Source organism: Chionomys nivalis, chromosome 10 (assembly GCF_950005125.1).
Source record: "Chionomys nivalis chromosome 10, mChiNiv1.1, whole genome shotgun sequence".
Classification (NCBI taxonomy): domain Eukaryota; kingdom Metazoa; phylum Chordata; class Mammalia; order Rodentia; family Cricetidae; genus Chionomys; species Chionomys nivalis.
The window spans coordinates 26,153,574-26,177,206 of record NC_080095.1 but is presented as its reverse complement, the minus strand read 5'-3'; the positions used below and the strand labels follow the sequence as shown (position 1 = coordinate 26,177,206).

General features: G+C 48.0%; 1 protein-coding gene across 1 annotated transcript in view; it reads left to right on the top strand.

Moving 5' to 3' along the window:
• The first annotated feature begins 5,023 nt into the window (after positions 1-5,023).
• The window catches only part of Dglucy (D-glutamate cyclase), a 77,656-nt gene continuing 59,046 nt past the window's right edge, over positions 5,024-23,633 (top strand). Inside the window, exon 1 of the mRNA XM_057783260.1 lies at positions 5,024-5,200. The gene's annotated coding sequence lies outside the window, so the exon portion shown is untranslated. The remainder of the gene's footprint in view (positions 5,201-23,633) is intronic.

The following is a 23,633-nucleotide window of genomic DNA, read 5'->3' as shown; positions in this document are numbered from 1 at the left end:
TTGCCTCTGCTCCCCAAGTGCTGGTATTACAAATGATTCACCACAGTCAGCTAAGAGACCTTGTCTTCCTGAATTAGATGAATGGCACCTGAGGAATAGCACTCCAGGGGCTATCTTCCATACCCCCTGCCCCAAATAGGAACACACACACACACACACACACACACACATACGGAAGAAAGAAAACAAAAATTCAAAGTGAACAGTTACATTTAACTGGCCACAAGTGTCTACAGCATCAGTTTTCATATTTTTACACCCAACCAAACCCAAATGAGGCTGGATGTGGTGGCACACATTTTTAATAGCAACACTCATGAAATAGGAGCAAGATGATTTCTGGGATTTCAAGGTCAGCCTGCTCTACATAGTGAAGTACAGACTAGACAACAGCTACATAGTGAGACCCTGTCTCAAAATATAACACAAACGAAGTTTCTTCCTTTGACAGCCTAAGTAATAACATACCTTTACACGCAGAAATCATTTGATGCTCCCCAGGAACTTTATTTTCAAACTAGTTTAATTACACTTGATTATTTATTGTGCATATTTGTGTGTGTGCACATGTGCTGGGGGGCCTGTGTAGAGGTCAGATTCCCCCCTTTCACCATGTGAAATCCTGGGATTGAACTCTGATGTGGGATTTCCCTGTGTATGCTGTGATTACCACTAATGAATAAAAAAACTGCTTTGGACCTATGGCAGGGAAGAACTTAGCTAGGCGGGGAAAACTAAACTGAATGCTGGGAGAAAGAAGGGCGGAGTCAGAGAGAAGCCATGGAGCTGCTGCCAGAGACAGATGCTGGACACTTTACCCAGTAAGTCACAGCCATGTGGTGATACACAGATTAATATGTAAGAGTTAGCCAATAAGAAGCTAGAGCTAATGGGCCAAGCAGTGATGTAATTAATATAGTTTCTGTGTGATTAAGCTAACCGGGCGGCCGAGAACCAACAAGCAGCCCCTCTCCTTACAGAACTCAAGTTGCCAATCTTGGTGACAGCACCATTACCTGCTGAGCTATCTCACCAGCCCTCCGTTGCCTTTCCTAGATGGAGATTGAACCTAAGAACTGGTGTGAAGAAATTCAACTTGACAACAGTTTTCCTGAGTCTGGGTCACACCCCAGGCTCTGTTGTAGACTTTGGACCGTGGCCTGGAACACACAGACGAAAAGCCACTGTCTCCTGAAGCTCAGATCCCAGTCGGAGAGATGGACAACGGCTAGAAAGGAATCAGAATGCACATCTGATGGTGGTGAGGGCTGTCCGGAACTGAAGCAGGACAAGAGAGGTCTCCTTGTGGTCAGGGAGACAGAGCCCAGGGAGTGACTTCACACAGGGAGGCCCGGACGAGCCTGGATCAGGGAGCACGCATTTGGTATTGTTTGTTATTTTGAGATAAGACCCCACGCAGCCCTTACTGGCCTCAAGCTCACCAGGTAGCAAAGGATGACCTTGAATTTCGGCTCCTCCTGCGGCCTACCTCCCCAGTGCTTGGATTGCGAGTGTGCACCACCAGACAAGGTCTGCGTGTAGTGAGAATTAAATCCTGGGCATGGTGCGCCCACACCAGGGCTTCAAGCAGACTAATCATCTAGTCTGCTACTATTACACTCCCAACCCCCTCTTCTACTTCTAAAAGAATATGAAAACCCTCAAATGACAACGTGAACTAGAAAGGAGAAAATGGCAAGAAGGTTTATAAAATGAATGGAGCCAAGAGACAGTAAGGTCTGTATGAGCAGAGGCACAGGACGGGGGAGGTCTGAGAAGAGCTTGTACCATCTGAGAAGGAAGTCCAGGCTAGCCCAGCCAGGAAGGTCCGCGGAGGGAACAGACATGCAATGCAGAGACACCTCTGTCCATAGTTAAAATTTTGTTTTAGAGTCACCGTGGAGCATTTTGTATAAACTTTGACGTTTTAAAACTTAATTGTATAATATGTGGTTACTGAACGGTTTGGTACCCACTTCAGTTCTGTGTGACGTTCACCCTAACCTGGTCCTGCCAGGCGAGTCTGAGCAGGCGTGGCCAGAGTCCCTGGAGGAAGGGCTGGCTGAGTCTTTAGACTTTACTCTGTGGTCAGCACAAAGGCCACTGAAGGATCTTGAGCAAATAAGTGATATAATGAAACAACATTTGGGGATGACTGCCATGGAAGCGGTAGAGAGCTAGGAAAAGAGAGAGGGCAGAGAGCAAAGGGCGCGCAGGAAACAGGCCGAGCAGACTGAGCCTGAGGCACCGGGCCAGAAGCGGGTACAGAAGGAAGCTGGCACCCCGTGCCTTCTTCAGGCCTCTGCTGCCCTCCACCATACAGAACTCAGCATTCTCCCGCAGCCAGACTCGGTAACTGCCAGCCTCTTGCTTCCTTCTGTTTTTACTATGACTAATTTGTGAAAAACAGGAAGTGCTACTGTGACAGTGGCATTATTTGTGGCTAAGAAATGAACTTTTGAAAATGGCAAACTCTGGGTCCCTTACACACAAGCTTTCTTGTACAAACACATATTCTCCCATTGGGGCAGGAAGGACCCTGTTCCAGCAAGAACCATTATCTCCTTGGCTCTGACATCAGAAGGGACTCAAGAGCTGCTGTGTTCCCAGGACTGGGGACAGGCTGCTTAGCCACCCTATAAGTCCCAAAGGGAAGTGAAGAGGGGCTGGCAGGTGCTACCAGGCACTGGGAAAGCAGGAAGGTTTACAGGGTGGGTACAGGAAGTCCTGCCCTGCCCTCGGCTTTGGCCCTAGGGTAACACTGTCACTGGAGGAACTGACTGCTGGTTGGGAAAGCCTGGAGACAGAAGAAAATCACAGTATATAGTGGGCACAGTGTATAGTGGACTGGGATTGGTGGTGGCGGTGGCGGTGGTGGGTGTATGGTGCTCATATGGCGAAGAAGGGAAGCTCTCTGGTATTTCCTCGTAACGGCACTAACACCATCAGAGAAGGGTCCCGCCCTCATGACCTCATCTAACCCTAAGTACTACCCCCAAATTCCATTGCATTGAAGATTAGTGAAGATTTCCACACAGGAATTTGGAGGGAAGCAAACTTCTAGCCCAGAACACCATAGGCAGAGATCATTGCTTCTAGAAGCTTCCTATCTAATTAGGTTGGGAAACACCTTTGAGGGGGAAAGTCTTGAATTCCACCACCCATTGAGTCCCTTCTAACCTAACCTTTAGAGGGTGAGGATACAGCTGTTACCAGATTTCAATGCGCTGCTATCTTTCACAGGAAGACTTGGGGCAAACTCAACTGTGCCTCTAAGTTCTTTGACGTAGGCAATTGCTTCTCTTGCAGAGTGCATTCTGACACTGGGTGTTGAGCTATTTCTCTCTCTTGGCACTTTCGCCTACATCACATCCACCGAAGAATCCAATTGTAAATGTTTGGCATTCTTTGCATCTCTGGTCAGCCACACAGTTTTGCTTTCTGGGGTCTGAATCGCATCTTTAAGCCTCTAAAAAAAAAAAAAAATGAAAAGGGCATGCCTCAGGCCTTGGAGGTTTGCTTATTTGCAAACTGTCTTCTCCTGAGGGCTCAGGTTAGGAGTGTTCTTACAGTTTAGATCTCTGACGGAGTGTTTTCTTGAGATGGTAACTTAACTGCTTCAGATTTACAGTTTAGCGGCATTAGGTGCATCCAGAGCACCTCCCAACCATCCCCACTGTCCACCTCCAGAAGCCTTAACTTTTCCTCAGCCGCCCCTTGCTTTCTACTGGTTTGCTTTGTCCCAGTGGCTTTGCCTGATCCAGGTTCTTCGTTATAGGTAGCATTATAGATCCCGTCTCCTTATTTCGCTGGCTAATTTCACTCAGCACAATGCCCTTGTCTTTGTTTATTCAGGTTGCTATAACAAAATACCACAAGCTGGATGGCTTGTGAACAGCAGAAATGTATTCCTCACGGTCCTAAAGACTGGGAAGGCTAAGATCAGGTGCCAGTCGATTCAATGCCCAGTGAGAGTCTGTTTGCAGGGTACAGATGGTGCCTTCTCACTGCCTTAACGGAGCAAAGGGCGAGGCACACCTGTGCCAACCTCCCCAGGAGGGAGAGAAGCTAACCAGCCAGAGAAAAAGAATTGGAAAACTGGCCCAGGGAGAGACATACCACGCCTGGCACCAAAAGGACTTGTAATGCACATTAGTGTGTGGTTTGTGCTGGGGCAGGGTATGAGGCTCACGAAAAATAGGGAAGCTGAAGCCGCAGGGGCAGACTGGGACCATCTGCTGAAGAACCTTGCATGGTTGTGATTAGTGCTGGGTCTGCAGGGAAGTCCTCATAGCTTTGGAGCAAGGGAGCAGAACCTGTTCCTCCCTCACAGGAGGCATCTAGGAAAAAAAAATCGCAGGCCCTGCCGGTGTCCTTCCAGCATTTTCCGAGTGCTGGAGACTGACCTGGCATTGTATTCCTGTTACCTCAGCTAAGCCTCCGATGAGTGAGGAGGACCCTGAATGCTGGAGAGCAACCCACCTGGGCTTTGCGCTGTTCCCTGCCTAGCCCAGCACAGCCCCAGGGCCTGCAGCTAGGGTCCACAGAAGCCTGACTCCCGGATCAGGACCTGCATTGTCACCTGTACCCCAAATGACCCAGTGCCCTCTGATCTTCAGATGGCACAGATGGCAATCCCAGAGTCTGGATTCACGCTGGAATCACCAGGGTGGTTGTGAAACTCTTCGGTGAACAGTGTGTGCCCCGAGGTCCGTGCATTAGGTTCTCTGGAACTGCTACCCTGCTACCCCGCTACATCAGGATTTTTCATTCTCATAGGGGATGGTGGCCATGTCCCTGCTTTATGCATCCCTGCTGTCCAGGGAAGGCAAGAAACTCATGCAAAGGGAACTGGCCTTCGAGGGCTCTTCCAGTCACCAGCCACTCTGTAGCTTTAAGAAGTCCGACTGGCATCCTGCCATGGAAGCCACCACCCCAGTACAGGCCTTGCAAGCATTGGCTGCAGGAGCGAAGCTGTAGCAGGCTGCGGTGCCTGGGGCCGGCCCAGGCATGTAGACCAAGCCTGAGCTGGGCAGAACAAGCCAGTGGCAGTGGTGGCGGCAGCAGCCAGCCCCCAGATGCTCCCGTGAGCTGAAGCAAAGGGATCTTTAAGCCTTTCAGAAGGAAGCTCATTCTGCAAGGCTGAGGAAACAAAGGGACGAACTGTGTGTCAGTCTAGTCCAGACGTCTCAAACCAACAGTAAGTCATCAGGGAACACGACACAGTTCTCTGTCCTAGGCAACTTCCACACACCCTTCCCCACCCTCCCTAAGGAGCCCAAGGGTTTGAGGACGCTGCTCCAGGGGACTGCAGGCCAAAACCAATTAATGAACTCCCTGCTGGAATCCAGCTGGGCCTCCCCTTGAAAAGTCAAGTCTCAGCTCCTGACACCTGGGACCCTGAGTTGTGGGAATGCTTCAAGGTCTTCCTGTCCTTGAGAACCCCAGGAGCTCATGAGGGCAAAGAAGGGGAACCTGAAATCACCAGCTTTGGGTGTCTGTCAACTTTGGGCCTGAGCCCACTAGGGAGGCGGGAACGAAGCCCATGGCAGGGACTTGAGGGGTGACCTGAGAGGGGGGCTGTCCTGACTGACACGGTCCTAGGATTGTTGGCCCTATGACCACAGGGCTAGGCGGTCCCTCCCTCTGCCTTTGAGAAATGAAAGCTACAGGTGAGAGAAACGCATGCTGAGAGTCAGCTTGCTTCTGTCCCTGTTGGGGGAGCCAAGGCTGGCTTGGCACAGGTGACTGTGGCAGCATGCTACAGATCCGCATGTAGCCCAGGGCAGGAGGCAGAGCTGCGGGTCTGGGGAATCTCTTCTCTGAAGTGCCCATGCCTGTCTGCTGTCTTCCTCCTTTCTGTGCGACTAACCTAGAGGTGACTGTCATCTACTGGCTTCATGAGCATGTATGGAAAAGCCACCCATGTGTGAGGGAGGGCAGCAAGCAGAAAGTACATTGGCAGGAAGCAGCATGCTGGTATTGACTGGCACAGAGGGGAGGGGCGGAGCACTGTACCTTCAAAGTAGCTAAGCCCTATCAAAGGAAGGGGAATTGAAACCCGGAGCAAGAAACAGAAGGACAGCAGGCTCCACTAGAAGGATGGAGGGAAACTGAGGCAGAAAGACGAGCAGGGTGGAAGTAACTGAAAGCTACGCTGGGATTGTAGATACTTACAGTGAAGAATGTGTGTGTTAGCTTTCCGTTGTTGTGACAAAATGCGTGAGATTAATGACTTTAAGGAAGTTTACTTGGGCGTATGATTTCAAAGGTTTCGTTCTCTCCATAGTCCTTTGACCTGATTGATTTCAGGATAAGGCGAGGCCTTTCAGCACGGCTGAAGCCTGGTAGGAGGAAAGCAGCTCAACTCATAGCAGCCAGGAAGCAAAGAGAGGAAGAGAGGAAGGGGCTAAAGACAAAACTGCCCTTCCTGGGAACCCCTCACCTACCAACTTCCTCCAAAGCAACCCCTCTTTCTGTGGTTCCTACCATCTCCCAAAAGCCCACCGATGAGGTCAGAGCCCACATGATGCCGTATCCTTCCCAAAGGCCCATCCCGGCTGCACTGGGAACCAAGCCTTCAATGGTGGCCCACATCATCACAGCCTTAAAGAATCAGCTGCTCTTTCTGGCTTGGGGACTGAATTCCTGGAGGTCAACGGGTGGCTCTTGACCTGGTATGATGTATCCATGTGAGCAAACAAGGAAATTCGGAGAATTTCACAAGCGTATCTGAAAGCTCTGCAGACGCAGGGCTCCTACATCAGCAGAGCAGCTGAAGGCCCCAGTTCACTTGATTCGGGAGCCTTCGAATTCCTTGGGCCACACCTGTTTCCATGCCTGCCAAGTTCCCATGGCTATGGCAGACTTCTGTTGTTCCTAGGCTTTCTAACAAGGATTCCTTTCTATTGAGCACGTGTGTGTGTGTACGCACACACGCAAGCACACACTAAGCACATAGGTCTGAACACACACGCACACACACACACACGCAAGCACACACTAAGCACATAGGTCTGAACCCTTTCTGTTAATTTCAGTTCCATCTCCCTTCTTCAGTTAAGGATGACAGATGCACAAAACCAAATGTACCCTCTCCTTGACAGATCTCACAGCCTTTCTAGGATATCTGCCAAATTGCTAGATGGTATTTGCATTTTTTTAAAAAAAAAAACAGACTGCATTTCATTATTTGAGCCTTAAGGGTTTTCCAGTCCCGCCTTAAAGCAGTTTATCTCTCGTGTCTCACTTTACATCTCCCAAAGCTTTTCTTCAACATTCGTAAACCTATGTTATCCTTCCACGAGGCCAGGAGTTTGGTTCTCACACGCTCTGTTGGTGAAAACTGCCTTGTAGAAACACTAAATGACTTGCAATGGTTAACATCCAGGCATAGGTCTCTGGAAAATTAACCCTATCTTCTTTAATTTTTTTTTTAATTGAAATCATTGCATGTGTGCAGGCATGTGTCACAGTGTCCTGTGCAGGTCAGAGGACAACTTTGTGTATGTTCTGGGGACTGAGCCAAGTTGTAGGGCTTGCATGGCAAGGGCCTTGACCTGCAAGACCATCTTGCTGACTCTGAACCTCGTCTTTCTGACTGCGTGGACCTGTACAGAGAGATGCTCTGAAACACAGGAAATGGGGATACCATCTCATTCCGGGATACAAGGCTTAGGCTTCAGGTTGGGCCCCCCAATAATGTCTGACATGCGGTAGGCTTTCAGTAAATACCACCCAGCTCCAACTTCATCTGGACTTTGGGGAAGGACATTATTAGCTAGATGCGTCTATCTCGGCGGCGGCCCCATGACATCTCTCTGACTCTGCCTTGTTCCTCCCAGCATTTCGTTCCCATAGACATGTCCCTTGGAATTGAATTTGAAACTGTTATCCCACCTGGGTTCTGCTTTGTGCCTGATGAGGGCCTGTTTTACCTCCAGGTTTTCCTTTAGAAAATCTAGGGCTAGCTCTTGGCTCCAGGATTTGAGGCGAACACCCCTAGCAACAGTGAGATTGCCTCCTACTGGCGGGTCAGGCCGTCCACAGTTGTTCAGCCTGTGTCCTCTGTGCCCGGACATCCCAGCAACAGCGGCACTGCGCTCTGTTTGAAGTATGGTTGTTTTTCCGGTCTACTAGCAACTTCCCTTGTCTCGATAGAGACACTGTTCTTTGTGATCTTGGATCTTTGGTGGCTGGTGAAGAAAGGTTATCTATCCTTCTGTTGCCTTGGGGGTCCATCTTTGTCTCTGTCGTAGAGGAAACATCTCCACATCTCACCAGGGGTTCTCTACAAGGTTCAGCAAGTGAGGTGGTATGGTTACATAAGTGTCCCCAGTGGTCCATGTGTCAAAGGCTTGGTCACAGGCCTGTGGTACTGGGGAGGTGTGGAAGTTTGAAGAGGTCAGGCCTGGTGGGAGGCGGTTAGGTCACTGCAGGCATTCCTCTGGAGGGAATATTTGGCTCTGATCACTTCGCTTGTTCTTTGTTTTCCGTCCACTCTGAGGGGGGTGCTTTTCCTGTCGTATACTCCTGACATGATGTTCTGCCCCTACTCAGCCCGAGGAGAACCCCTCTGAAACGTTTGAAACTGCCATCCAAGATAAACCTTTCCTCTGTTTAAATTCATCTATCCTGGGTATTTGTTAGAGTAATAGAAAGCTGGAGCATACCAGCTCACTTGTGTGGTAGTGGGAAGGGCAGTAATGAGGGCCTGATCCTCTGTCATTCTAGAGCTCACTCTATACTTACCTGAAGTCAGTAAGTCAAGAAATAGCTTAATTTGGCTCAGTGCGACGCGAAGGAATGAAGAGATCAGCGTTCTGCTCTCGTTGTCCAGAACTAAGACTAGAAGTGAACGCAAATACCTCAGGAGAGCGTAGCCCAGGGCCGGAGAAATGCTCGATGAACAGCGTTAGCATCAAACCAAGGGAGCGCATGTACTTAGTGCTGCCTAGGCACCGGACACCTACCAAATGCCTAAGTTAAGGTACTGAATCGTGAGCTTGGACCTAGCAGAGTTCCAGAGGCTCGTTGTCAGTCTTCTCCTTTCACCCCGAAGTGCTCTACAGAACATGGAGCTTTTATATTTTGTAGACCAAAAAAAAAAGTCATCTCAGAAAGAAAACCAGTGGGGCTGATTTGAACCTTGTCTGCCTGACCCTTCACATTGCAGCTCTTCCCATCATTACCTCATCTGCAGCTTGTCACGTTTCAGGAAGATGGAATCGGTTGCATATACCGAGTGACGCATGTACCGCTCCGCAAAGCACCTGAACTAGTGATATCTCTTGAATGAAGGGCAGGGTTCCATGTGACCGTGGTGGTCATTTTTCTTCTCTCTTCTGCAGCCTCCTCTACTCACTTTTGTCTACTTACCCTTCGGTCCAAACTCCTCCAGGTAGGCCCCTCATCTGGACAGCCTCTGCTCTGCCCCTTCTCCAAGGGTGCTAACAATGCTGGAGGAACTTGGCTACCCATTTGTTTCTTGAACTGTTAACAGCCTGGTCCCTAAGGCTGCCTAGAAAGCCTTCCAGCTGTCCCTAGATAGTTCCCTGTCCTTAGACATCGCCGTCTCCTCCTGACTGTTCTTTTCCCTCACTCCTTTCTCAAACCTCATGGTCAACGGCACAGAATAGATCAGGTATTGACACACCTGAACAGCACTGAAGATGAAGGAAATTTGAGGTACCAAGGCCCACCCTGACAATCACCCCAACTTCTTTCCTCCTTTTATCTTTCACATGCTAGGGAGAGGGGATCCTGCCCGGGGCTGCCTCATCTCTCCTGGAACCCCTTCTACCCATCGTCCTCTCTCTCATGGCCATGCCTTTCCCTTTTCACCCTAGGTTTTTCTTTCCCCATTGGCTCCTTCCTTGGGTCAGCTGTGTCCCAAGGTCATAGGGTGATAGAAATGACCACAGGTGGCCCCTGCTTATGTGGGTTTTGCAGATACCAATTTCAAAGACATGGAATATTATTTCCCTGCCGCTACACATAGAGTGACTCCGGGAGTCACGTGACCATCCCTTCTAATGTAATTCTGGGGCTGTGTATACAGCTAGAGGCAGCATGCTCAGCATGCAGGAAACCCTGGGCTCAATCCTGGCCGTGGAACACATTGTATTCACGAGGAAGGGTCATTTTGATTGATCATCCAGGTCTGAAATACATACTGAAATAACAGCCCCACCAGGGATGGAAAGGACAGTCTTAAACCTTTTGGGTGGAGTTGGCAAGATGTCTCAGAGGGCAAAGGTGCCAGCCACCAAGCCTGTAAACCTGAGTTTGATCCCTAGGACCTACGTGGTGGAAGGAGAGAACCAACTCCTGAAGTTGACCTCTGACTTTCACACATGTGCTGTGGCAAGTACACATATGTACAAACATGTACACACACACACACAAATAAAAATATTATAAAGTTATTTTTAGAACTCTCTGATGTGTAACATCTTCTTTGGGGTTCCAGGTATCACATGCTATACCACAAACACCAGCAGTATGCCAGCCAGACGCTCTGGAAGGCAGGAGCTCCAAACCTGAGAGTCGGCAAAACCACATACCCTCTGCGGTCTTCTGGAACAGTCTTTCTGACCTGTCCTGACTTTGGTGGCTCCAGACTGTCCTTGCTGTCCTGGCTTAGGCCCTCACCCCCACTTCTTCCCCTGTCACAGGCCACCCCTTTTGTGTTTCTCCTGCTCTTTGTCAACTCTTTCTTCATAGACATTGCCACTGGACTTCGGGCCACTCGGTTGCCCACAGGAATCTCATTTCAAGACTCTTCATATAATTATATCAACAGACACCCTTTTTTTCCATAGAAGGTCATGCTCACAGGGACCAGGAACTCAGGCTCGGTTGTTTCCTTGGGGAAATCGACCCACTACGATACAGAAAGAAATAAGTGGTTCCCAAGCACCACTCCTTGACTGCCCAGCACCCACCTTTTCTAGGCAAACAACTTTGGAACTGTGCTGTCCAACCTGGTCCAGGTTACAAAGTTAGCTGGCAGGTATTCTTCTTGGTCAGGAATGACTTTTGTTCTTAATCACTCCAATTAGTTACTAATGACAAATACTAGGCGGTGGTGGTGCACGCCTTTAATTCCAGCATTCGGGAGGCAGAGGCAAGTGCATCTCTGTGAATTCAAGGCCAGCCTGGTCTACAGAGCGAGTTCCAAAGCTACACAGAAAAACCCCTGTCTTGAAAAACAAAACAACAATAAAAAAAAAGACAAATACAAATACATGCAGCATTTAACATAGAGAAGAATAGGAGACTGTGATGAAATCTAGTTGCATTTGGTGGTGGAGGGCGGGGGAAAGGACATGCTGCTGTCACTCACAGACTGGTCTATTGCAGAGGCCTGACAAGGAACCTGTTAGTATCTACTGAAAAATATGAGTTCCTTCATCAACCAGAGGATGCCAGACAGTGCTCTCCAAGAGACTTCCCTTATCATTGCTCTCAGGGGGGCATCAGTGAGCGTGTCCCCTCCAGAGACTGTCAGCTCTAGCTTCTGTTCTCAGGCAGAAGTAGAGAAATCTGAGGTTGGCCTCTGGTAGTTGAACAATCATTTACCGTAGGTGGCTTAGCTGAGGTCTCTCAGGCAAGATGACTCTCTGACACTCTTACATAGTGACAGAAGAGTTCATTTTCTGAAAACTCCAAGGACTGTCAAGCATAGCCACAAGCCTCGGCAGGTCACACCCCGGAATCTGGACTCTGTCCTTGCCCTGTCTCCTGGCTCATTTCCTAGCCTCGCTGTGCACTGCAGATTCTTGGCCTCTGCCCTGGACATGCGGAGCTGAGGGTTGGGCGGGGCTGATCCATCTGGCCCTCTGCTGTCTCCAGTGGGCTGTTGTTTGAGTGCAGGGCAGGCACTGCTGGGGCTGGGGGGAGCTGGGGAGGAAGGCCTCCTGGTTTCTGTGCTGTCCCCAGCTATGCTGTCCTTCTCCCTGCCTTTGCTTACACTGGGAACCTAGGACAGGGAATTAGGCTTTTGCAGGCCTGAAATGTGATTGTCTGGTTCTTGGTTAAGTTTGTTAACTGGCTCTAGGCAGAACGATGAGCTTTTCCCCACCTTCCAGAAGGCCGGCTAGGACAGAGGAGACTGAGGAGCATCTCTTTTTCTTTTTTAATTTAATTTTATTTGTGTGTGTATAAGTGTTTCCACAGGTGTGTGTGTGTGTGTGTGTGTGTGTGTGTGTGTGTGTGCAGGTGTTCATGGAAGCCAGGTCTGCCTCAGGTAGTCCACATCGTGTTTTGAGGCAGGGTCTCTCACTGGGTCCTGAGACTCACCAATGGCTGGCCAGCGAGTCCCAGGAATTCTCTTATCTCAGTCTCCCCTCTCTGAGATTGCTAACACGCTGCCATGCTCAGCTTTTTTCACGGGTGTTGGGGATCTTGCTCAGGCAAGTAGTTAACCAACTGAGTCATCTCCCCAGCCCCAAGAATGCTATTTTCTTGTAGAACAGGCTGCAGAAGTGGTCCGCACATACTATCTAGCTATCTCTTCCTTCTCTTTCGAAGTCTTTTCCATTTATAGCCTGTCTGCACATGAGTATTTGAGTATTGACACCAGATTTCATAACAGAGATTCCAGCTACTTTGTAACCTGGCAGTTACTGACCGTACAATTCAACACGCTAACAATTTTCAGTGTGAAGTTGAGAGGCATTGAGTTATCCATATTATTTTGCAGCCAACACCATCATCCTGGTCCAGGACTTTTTCCCCATCTCAGACTAAAGCTCTCCCTTATCACTGTCCCTTTACCAGATACTGGGAACCACAACTCTCATGCACTTACTATCTTTGTGAATTTTGTTTTGTTTTGTTTTTCAAGATAAGGTTTCTCTGTAGCTTTTTAAAAGCCTGACCTGGAACTAGCTCTTGTAGACCAGGCTGGCCTTGAACCCACAGAGATCTGCCTGCCTCTGCCTCCTGAGTGCTGGGATTAAAGGTGTGCACCACCACCTCCCGGTTATCTTTGTGAATTTAACTCATCTGGATACTTCACATAAATAGAATCATAAAATATTTGTCTTATATCTGGCCTCATTTGTAGTAGCTATCATGATGCCTTCACATCTATATTACAGCATGCGCAAGAATTTCGCTCCTTTTTGGACGGTATCGTGTTAGGAGTATACATGTGATTCATTTGTCATCCATCAGGATTATTTGGGTTGCTTCTGCATCTGGGCCATAGTGAATGATGCTGCCAAGAACCTGGGCGAATGAAAAGGCAGTGAATTTCCTGCCATCCATCCTTTGGGCACATTCCTGACATGGGCTTGCTGGATACACGGCCACTCGCCGTCTAGTTTGTTTGAGGAAGAGCCATTTGATCTTCAAGGAGGATCCACCATTTCACATTCACAGCAGGAATGTTCAGGGGTTTGCCTTTCTCGAAATCTCAGCCAACCCGTATCTCTGCTTTTGCCTCTGTTTCTCTCAATAGACTCCCGATTAGATCCTTGTGGTTTGATTTGGTCTCTGTGATGGTTCAGAATGCCAGCTTCTTACAATAGCTCATTGGTTTGTCCATTTCTTTTGGAGAAAGGTTTATTTAAGCTCCTTGCTCATGGTTTAATTGGGTTATTCATTTGTTGTAGCTGAGTGGTGGGAGTTTATATTGCTCATTCTTAATCACTGTGGTTTCACTAATCTTGAGATCTAATAGAGGATGTGCCTCCTAAAACACATGTCTGGGGTTTTGTTGTTGTTGTCTAGAAATGATATGATCTTTCCTGGCCCTTTGCTCTTCCATACGCATTTTGGAATCAGAGCCAGGCATAGTGGCACACACTTGTAGTCTCGTCAACTCAAGAGACTGAAGAAAGAGAATCACCCAAGTCCATGAGTTTAAGGCCAGCCTGGCCACATAGAAGGACCCCATCTCAAAAATAAATTTGAATTGGTTTGTTGGGTTCTTTTAAAATAAAATCATAAGATATTTCTAAGCTAGCAAGATTGCTTTGTTGGTAGAGTGTTTCTGCGCAAGCATGAGTACCTGAGTTCAAGCCCCAACCCATAGGGAAAAAAAAAATGGGTGCATGTAATCGCACTCCTGAGAAGGCATAGACAGATGGATCTCTGGAGCCCAATGGCCAGCCAGCCAGCTTGGCTATTCGGTGAGTGCCAGATGGGGCTGAGAGATGTTACTCAACATTGTCCTCTGGCCTTCATGTCTACATGTGCCTGTATACATATGTGAATAAACACAAACACACACATATACAGCACACACACACACATGCATGTGAATGCATGCACACTTGATAGACTTTGGTTGAAAATGTCCAGAATGTTTGTGCCAATTTAGAGAAAAGTAACATATTCATGATACCAAGTCTTTCTGTCATGAACAGAACTTTGTCTCCATTTGTTCTTCTTTAAGAACTTTTACTAAAGTTCTCCATAATGGGATTTCATGTGTTTTCTTAGGTTTATGTCTGTGTATACTGTCTGTGCTTTGGTGGCCTCAGGCTGTCCTGGCTTAGGGCTCACTCTCTTCACAGGCCCAGACCTTTATGCTTCTTCTATTCCTTGTCTTTTCTGTCTGCACAGAAAATGAGTATTTGTTGATCGATATAATGACATAAAGACTCTTGAGATGAAATCACTGTGGGTCAACTGAGTGATCTAAAGTCCAAATGGCAATGTCTAGGAAGGTTTTAAGACTCTCCTTCCCCATCCCTAGTGTGGCTGTCAGTCTATTTCAGATCTAGGTGGTCAACCAAAATAACCTGTCCCCCTCCTCATGAGCATGGAGTGCCCCCACCCCTGCCCAGTGCTGGGGATTGAACCCAGAGCTTCCCGAATGCTAAGCAAGAGTTCTACCACTGAGCTGTGCCCTCAATCACAGGACTATGGGTTTTTTGGTCAAGGGATGGCCACATGACCCATGGAATCAATCACTCTATTTGTAGCTGCAGGGAAATCATATTCCATGTCTTTGAAATTGTTATTTGCAAAGACCGTGTAAGCAGGGGCCACCAGTAGTCATTTCTGTCACCGCATAGAAGAAACTATGATTGCAGAGAATACCCAATATCATCTATGACTAAATTATCCAAGTTCATAATAGAATTCAGAAAAATTTTAGACATAAAATCAACCCATGCAAGTCAATTTCACTTTCATTTACCACTAATCATTAGAAGACTAGAATTTTACAAGATACCAAAGCTGGAACAGGTCAGAAAGGAATGTCCCAGAAGCCTGCAGAGGGTGTGTGGTTCGGCTGACTCAGATTTAGAGCTCCCGCCTCCAGAACTTCTAGCTAACACATTTCTGGTGTTTGCGATGTGGCGTGTGATGTGTGGTAGTCCAGAGGGGCTGTTACATGCCGAGAAGGATTTTTATCACGCTTCTGATGTATTTATTTGTGTGTACACATGCCACGGCATGTGTGTGGAAGGCAGAGGACAACTTTCAGGAGTTGGTTCTCTCTTCTCAACACGTGGACCCTAGGGATCAAACTCAGGTTGTCAAGCTTGGTGGCAGGGAACTTTGTTTGCTGTGCTATCTAGCGAGCCCCACACAGAGATTTGTGACAGGGTCTCTCACTGGGACCTGGGACCCTGACTGGCTGGCCAGCAAGTCCCGAATTATAGAGAGGCTGAGAAAGTATAACCATCCTAACCGGAGTGAAGGGATTTTGAAGAGATACTACTGACTGTTAGACAATGAACCCCAAGGAACTGGGGTTTCTGTAGGAGTCTCTCATTGGAGAAGGAAAAGGCCGGGCCCTGATGCCAGCCTCAGGGGAGCATGTGCCCCAGAAGAGCTTTTTCACAGTGCTAACTCCACCTTACAGGACAGACCCCAAACCCTGTGCCAGGAGCCTAGACAGCACCTCGTCAGAACTACTTACTTATTCACACCTCTTATTGCCCCATTTAAACTTAAACGTCATGTCAGGACCCAAAGATGGACTTGGAGGGTCACTGATCCCCTTTATACGGTCTTCTTCCCAGTATGGCCGCAATGAGCAAACCCCTTCTCTGCTTCTATCACTCTCCTCCTCAGTGGCGGACCGAGGGCGGGTCGTCAAGCCTTGCTTTTTAGGGCTTCCTTGGTCCAGGCTTTGACCCTAAGGACTCTAGTAAGCAGGAAACTAAAAGCAGCTACAGCACTTGATTGGGCTGTGCTGGAGCAAGAGAGCCAGGAACGAATGCTAAGTTTCTCCGGGCAGCCAGATAAGGAGCTAGGAACTCAGGTTCAGGGCTGTCTGGAATGCCTACCCCCTGATGGGTGGTTTCTGAAGTGAAGCATTAAGCCGGGAAATCATTGCTGGGTGTCAGCCTGGACATAGGGTCACAGGTTTATCACCTGGTGATCTTGTGATGTACGCGCCAAGAGGTCTGATGACTCACTGGTGTGTGCCTTGGTGAGGTGTCCTTCCTGCTAGACGTTTCAGGTGTGTAGATTGCACCATTCATTAATCGGGGTGTAGCTCATGAGTGTGTGTGTGTGTATGTATGGATGCATGTTCGTGTGTGTATCCTTGTTTGTGTGTCTATGTGTGTATGTATCTTTGTGTGTATGCTTGTTTGTGTGTATATGTGTGTGTATGCTTGTTTGTGTGTATGGATGTGTGTATGAATGTTTGTGTGTGTATTGTTGTTTGTGTGTGTATGAATGTGTGTGTGTAGATATTTCTGTGTGTATGGATGTTTCTGTGTATATACTTGTTTGTGTATATATGTGTATATCGGTATGTTTGTGTGTATATGCATGTTTGTGTGTGTGTGTGTATTCATGTATGTTTGTGTGTATGTACATGGAGGCGAAAGCCAGGGGACAATCTCAAGTGTCATTCCTCTGGCACTGTGCACTTTTTTTTTTTTTTTTTTTTGAGGTAAGATTTGTCACTGGACTGAAACTCTCCAAATAGGCTAGGGTAGCCCCCAGGTGAGCCCCAGGGAATCCTCCTGTCTCTACCTTCCCAGCGCTGGGATTACAAGTGTGTGCCAGCATACCCGGCTTTGTGTGGGTCTTGGGGGATCGACCTCAGGTCTTGTGCTTACCAGGAGGCATATTACAGCTACGTTATCTCCCGAGCCCTCCCTACTGTTATGGTTTTCATAAGCCTGTGCTCTCTAATCGAATTCAGTAAGTTCAAAGGTCATACATTTTTATTAGTACAAATAGATTATTTATCATCTTGCACCTCATGGCCGTGCTAGACAGGTGGTGGTTGTGTACCTCCACAAATGAGATGAGGAGTCCTTCTGCCTCAGTGCCTACATGCATGGGGGGTGAGCTCAGAGGAGATTGCGGCTTTACACACAATGGGGTGACTAAAGGCAAGGACAGCCAGCCAGAATGGCATTGTTCTGTAGCAAGTGGGAAAGAGCACAGCCTGCTCCTCACAGCCACTCGGGTGCCCTTTACCCAGGTGATAATGTTGAGGTCCAAAGAGGCCAAAGGTCCATAAGGGTACGAGCAGATCTGCATCTTGGAGTTTAGTCCACTTTCATCTTATCTAAATGTATGGGGTTTCTAAACCGAGAGAGAGAAAGTATGTGTGTGTGTCTGTATATCCATTCTTGTGTGTGAGTGTGTGTGTGTGTATGGTGTCCACTCCTGTGTGTGAGTGTGTGTGTGTGTGGTGTCCATTCTTGTGTGTGAGTGTGTGTGCATTCTTGTGTGTGAGTGTGAGTATTTAAGGACAACCTCGGGTGTTTGTCCCCATTTCTACCTTGATTGAGTCAGGGTCTCTCTTTTGTAGTTCGCCATGGCATATATCAGGCTATCTGGCTTTCAGGGATTCTCCCATCTTCATCCTCCATCTCCAGCTACAGCAGAGGTTCTCAACCTGTGGGTCTTGACCCCAGTGGGATCAAACGACCCTTTTATAGGAGTTATAAGACCATCAGAAAACATAGATACTTTCATTACAATTGATAACAGTAACAAAATTACAGTTATGAAGTAGCAACAAAAATAATTTTATGGTTGAGAATCACCACAGCATGAGGAACTGTATTAAAGGGCCGCAGCACTAGGAAGGCTGAGAACCACTGGCACCATAAGAACATGGGGATTATAAACACACTCTACTGTGCCCAGGTTTACAGGTAAAAAATTGGGGATTCAAACTCAGGCCATCACGCTTTTGCAGCCAACCCTTTGCCCACTGGGCCGTCTCCCCAGCCCCTAAACATGCTGTTAATGCTATGCATTTCTCTGTGATTCACACTGCAAAAATGGCCTGGATCCAGAAATGCACACGTTTAGCAGCTGCTCCAAGATTCCGATTCGGGCAGAGACACACTTCGAAAACAGTGCTTCTCGTAAAGAGAAACTGAAATGCTTCTCCCAGAGAGATGGGAGTACTCAACCACAGAAACCCTCTGGGCTGGAAGCCAGGCATGATGGTGCACAGCCAATATGCCAGCACTCCAAAAGGCTGTGGCAGAAGGAGCATGAGTTTGAGGTTAGCCTGGGCTACACAGGAGTAAACCTTGCCTCAAAAACATACACACACACACACACACACATATACTTTTTAAAAGATCTAAGCCTTGTTATTTGTATTTAAGGCTAAAGGGGCTATGAAATGGAAACATACCTCATTTCTTTCTTTCCCTTAGGGCTAGGTATCTCCACCTAAACCCCATGAGTACAGTTCGTTGAGCTTGCCTAAAGAGGTGTAACTTTTCCCCTTGCTAACAAAGACTCTGGAGCAAACACATGCTGATACTTTGATTTTGTTTGCTTGTGTGTGTTTATATGTGTGCAGGCGAGTAAGATAACAACTTTAGCAGGATCATTTCTCTCCTCCCTTTGCTTGGGTTTCTTGAAAAATCTCAAGTCTCGGCTTGCAGAGCAAGCATCTTTACCAGCTGAACCATCTTGCCAGGCCATGGTTTTGGATGTTTTTGAAACAGGGTTTTATGTGTTTCTCTCTGGCCTCAAATAGAGCTCGCTGTGTTCACTGATGACCTTGAATTCCTGACCCTCCCGCATCTTCCTCCTGGGTGCTGGGTTTCTATTGCCCTCAAGATGCTGGCAAATGTTCCGAGGAACCATTTCCTACCTTTACTGAAAATACACACTGGGCTCCTGGCAAATCCCTTTCTGTTTTTTTAATAAGTCAAACCTGATGTCCCAGCTGTCACATCTCGAAGTGTCCGTGGCTGGCCAGGCAGAGACCAAAGGAAAAAGGCTTAGCTGCCATCTAAACACAGTGAACTTGGATGGGAAACAAAGCGGCTCCAGCGGCAAACACTTGCAGAACCACCATGAATTTTCAGGAGCGAACCCGTGCTTGGCAAGGAATGAGATGAAAACTTCTCCCCACCCGGTGGCCCACGTTCTCTTGAGCTTCCATAGTTTAGGTTGGCTCCTGGGAAAGGCTGGCCATTGCCCATGCGTCAGGGAAGACACATGCATATGAGGGCCAGGCACTGGCCTGTGCTCAACACAAGACATCTGATCTGACAGGATAAGACCAGGCCTGGCATTGCTTCTGGGCTGTCTGACTTTGATAATTTAATCTCCTGACAACCCAGGGAGGTGTTGGGATTATACATTTATTCGATAAATGATGAGATGGAGACAAAAATACACAGAGTGGAGGAGGAGGATGTGGTGGTGATGGTATAGAAAGCAATCGAGGAAGACACCAGAAGTGACCTCTGGTCTCCACACGACATGTACACATGTGTGTGCACCCCCCACACATTTGCAAATACACATACAACATACATTTAGCAAAAGAAGCCTACAAGTCACGAGGGCTACTTTCTAAATCTGACCTTCACAAACTTTAAATGCGTAGTTGTAAAGGAAATGTTTCAGTTCGTTTGGGGCTTCAGAGTCCTCAGAAGACAACTGGAGGCACTGCCAGTCTCCATCCTCACTGAGGTGTGTGTGTGTGTGTGTGTATGTACTCGTGTGTCCATGTGGTCAGGAGGTTGTGCACACACACACAAGTGCATGGTGCCTGGAGGTGTCTTCCTCCACTTCCCTCCACCTTGTTTCCTGAGACAAGGACCAGGTCTCTCGCTGTATCTGGCGCTTGTTCATTTGGCTAGACTGGCTAACCAGCACACCACTGAGACCTGCATCCCAGCTCCGGGACCGCAATTGTGTGCCACCGTGCCTGGCTTTTTACTTAGGTGCTGGGGATCTGAACTCAGGTCCTCCTGCTTGTGTTGCCAATATTTTAGCCACCAGATCATCTCACAGCTCCTCGGTGAATTTTATTGTTAGGATCAAGTACTTGGAAGGCACTTACTAATGACACACTGAGGTTATGGAATGAGGAAGGAAATGAAATTGAGAAAGGCAGCAGAATTGATGTTGGAGTTGGGTTCTAATGTCCTGAGGAGCCTGGACCTGCAGGAAGGAAGCGGTGTCCCATTTGCATCATGACAGAAAAGCTCCTTGAATTGCATTAAACATTGAACACGCACACTCAGTCAGAGAACTAGCCGATTCAGTGGTAGGGCTATCTGGGTATTCACAATAACGTCACGGCTCTAGCTGCATCTTTTTCCAAGGTTTCCCTCTCTAGGCTATTTTATACTTAGCATGTAAATTGTCGCATGTGAAACGTAGCATGGTAAATTGGCTGGACCAGATCCATGCTTTGAACTCACAGCCCAAACTAATTTTTTTCTAACATGGGACGACCTAAGAGTCGTTCATTCTAATTCAGTGGTTCTCGACCTTCTTAATGCTGTTACCCTTTAATATAGTTCCTCATATTGTGGTGACCCCAATCACAAAATTATCTTTGTTGCTACTTTCTAACTGTAATTTTGCTACTGTTATAAATCGTAATGTAAATATTTTTGGAGATAGGGGTCTGTTGGAGGAAGGGTTGAGAACCTCTGTTCCAATTGGACCAGCCTAGACTACATTCACCAACTCCTGCGTGCAAGTTGATAGCCTAAATCACATTTTCTATCCTTAGAGTCTTAACTAGAGTCTGGTTCCTTAGAAGCATGTGGATCCCCCACATGGAAATCCAGGCTTCTTACAGAATTGACCAGAATGATCACGATATGGGGAGTTGTTTTTTAAGATTTATTTATTATTTCATGCATGTGTATGTGCCTAGATGAGTTTATGTGCCCCACGTGTATATATACAGGAACCACAGATATCAGAAGAGGGCATCAGATCCTCTGGATCTAGAATGGCAGATGGTTGTGACCCGCCATGCAGGTGCTGGAAACTGCAGTATTAACTGCTGAGTCGTCAGTTAATACTGACAGGAAGGAGGACGCTGCATATGACAGCAGCTGCAGGCTGTGTGACTGCTGCAGACTGTCCTTTGTTCTTGAGAGTGAGTTGCAGAGCCTGGTAGAGAGGATGGGCGTTGGCAGTGCCTGGTGCGAGCTGGGAGATTCACAGGAGAGTTCGCCGGCATGCTCAGGAAACAGGCCTCTCTCCTCACGTCATAAAGGCCTAGGCCTTACTCACTTCTTGCAATGTTTACCCTGCCTTAAACTTTTCAGTGCAGAGATAAAGAGAAGGGCGCTCACAGTCACAGAGAGTCAACTGGATACTGACTCCGAGCAAAAGGCCTTTTCTTATTGTACTTTCTACTTCCTCTTGTAATAGACCGCATGTCCCTGAGACACAACTGTGACCCCACTTCATAGACTGGGAGATGAGGAAGAATTGGAAAACAAATGATAGAGTCACTCGGTCGATAAATGGGAAAGAGGGGTTGAGATCCCTCAAGACTGCTGACTATACCATCCACATGCAGGGAGCCAGGGTGGGATCTGGCCCAGCCCTTGAGGATTACCTTGTAGTGTGTATCACACATCAAGCAGCCAGGCGTTGTCACCTACTCTGAAGCTTGAGCATGTCCTGTGCACAGAGACGCTGACGAGGGTAGGGTCTAAACTGGGGCCTCATTTGTACCTGCTCCAGGGGACTAAGGATGGAAGTCAAACCTGGGAGAGTTAGACAGGCAGCCACTGAGCATCCTGTAACAGCCATGCTCCACTTCTCATACCCTCGTCCCTAACAGGTATCGTCATCGGCCGTACATGAGAGCTCTTTTGGTGCTTGAAGCTTTCCTCCCAGAACTGCCGCAAAGCCCCCTTGAGACAGGTGTTATTATTCTCCCCTTTTATAGATGAGAAAGCCAAGGAAGCTGAGGTCGCAGCAGGCAGCTTGTCCCTGTGAGGTATACTCTTTTATCTCTCTGAAAAGGTGCCCATCCATCTTGAATGACTAGCAAATGGATGAGTTGGGGTTTGAACTCTCGTTCTGTCTGACTCCAGACTGTGAGCTAAGTACTTTGTTTCAAAGCAAACTTGAGGAAAATCTTCCAGTGAGTGATTTGGCCTTGAGTCTCTTTCCCTGAAGAGAAATCATATTCCCAGGAAAGCTCGTGGTCCTCTTTACTGGAATAAGCACATAAGGTCCTTCCTTGCACACCCGTGCATACTGGCATCACGGCTCCTCTTCCTCACTCCCCACTTCTTTCCTGAACATGCCACTTTGCTTGAGTTCCTCTGGGGAGTGGGAGTCTTCCAGACCCCTGCCACATCAGCCACGGGCTGATGCAGAGGGTGTGAGCCTTACACGCTTAAGAACACAGACAGCAAAACCCGAACCTTGAACTGGAAAGGCCCGTGAGAGCAATCACAGGTATGACAGCTGCGTCAGGAGACGGTGGCTGTGGGGAAGTGAATTGCCCCCCTCTTTTTTATGTTCCGTTTTTAGCTGTGTTTTTTCAGAGCAAGTAGGTGCCATGGTGATAGGAGCCATAGAAATAGATGGAGTGCACCTCCCAGCACGGGGCTGCTGAGCTGTTCCCATGGAGATGCACCAGGGAAAGCCAGGGACTTGCCCCTGCAGCTGCCAGCTGCACACTGGGAGTGGGCCCTGGAGGCTTCTTACTGTCTTTCTGGAGTTGTCCCAGGGCCCGAGAGTGCTCCGTCCCTCCCAGAGAGAGCATCTCTGAGTCTTCCCAGGGAACCCATTTAAGGAACCTGACTTTTCTTCAGCACGGCCATCTTGCTTGATAGTCACCTTAAAACAAATCTTACGAGACCTCCTCTTCCCACAGTTGTGACCAGGTGTCTAGGTCCTGCCTGGATATAGAACTGTCACTGGGTTCACGCTGGATAATAACAAATTTAGGGCGGGGACTGAGTACTGAACATTTGGTGCTCAGGGATACTCATAAAACGTAATGTCAGAAGATCCAAGCCAGGAAGCCAGGCGGGGTAGGAGTGATCCTCCTTAAGACTGGCGCTTAAGTCTGTGAAGCCTCACTGGAGCACAGGGAGGCCTAGACTCAACTATTTTTGGACACAGCTTTAGTGGACTCAGAGTCTTTGGAACAATAGCTGGAGCCATGGCATGGCTCTTATGTAACCGAATCTGCAAGGCTGTGGATGTGTGCACAGACGAACCTGGTCAAGCTCTGCTCTCCTTTGTCTGGATTCTGCATACTCTTCCAAAATGTAACCCCTGGATAAACACATCATTCGAACCTAACTGCCTTAGAGTGACTGGACCGAGCATAAGAGGATTAAAGCGTGTTATTGTTTCTGTTCTATTTCCGTTAGAAGACACTGCAATCTGTATATTCTGAACATTTCCTTTCATATGTCAGTGCTCTTGAGTGACACACTTCT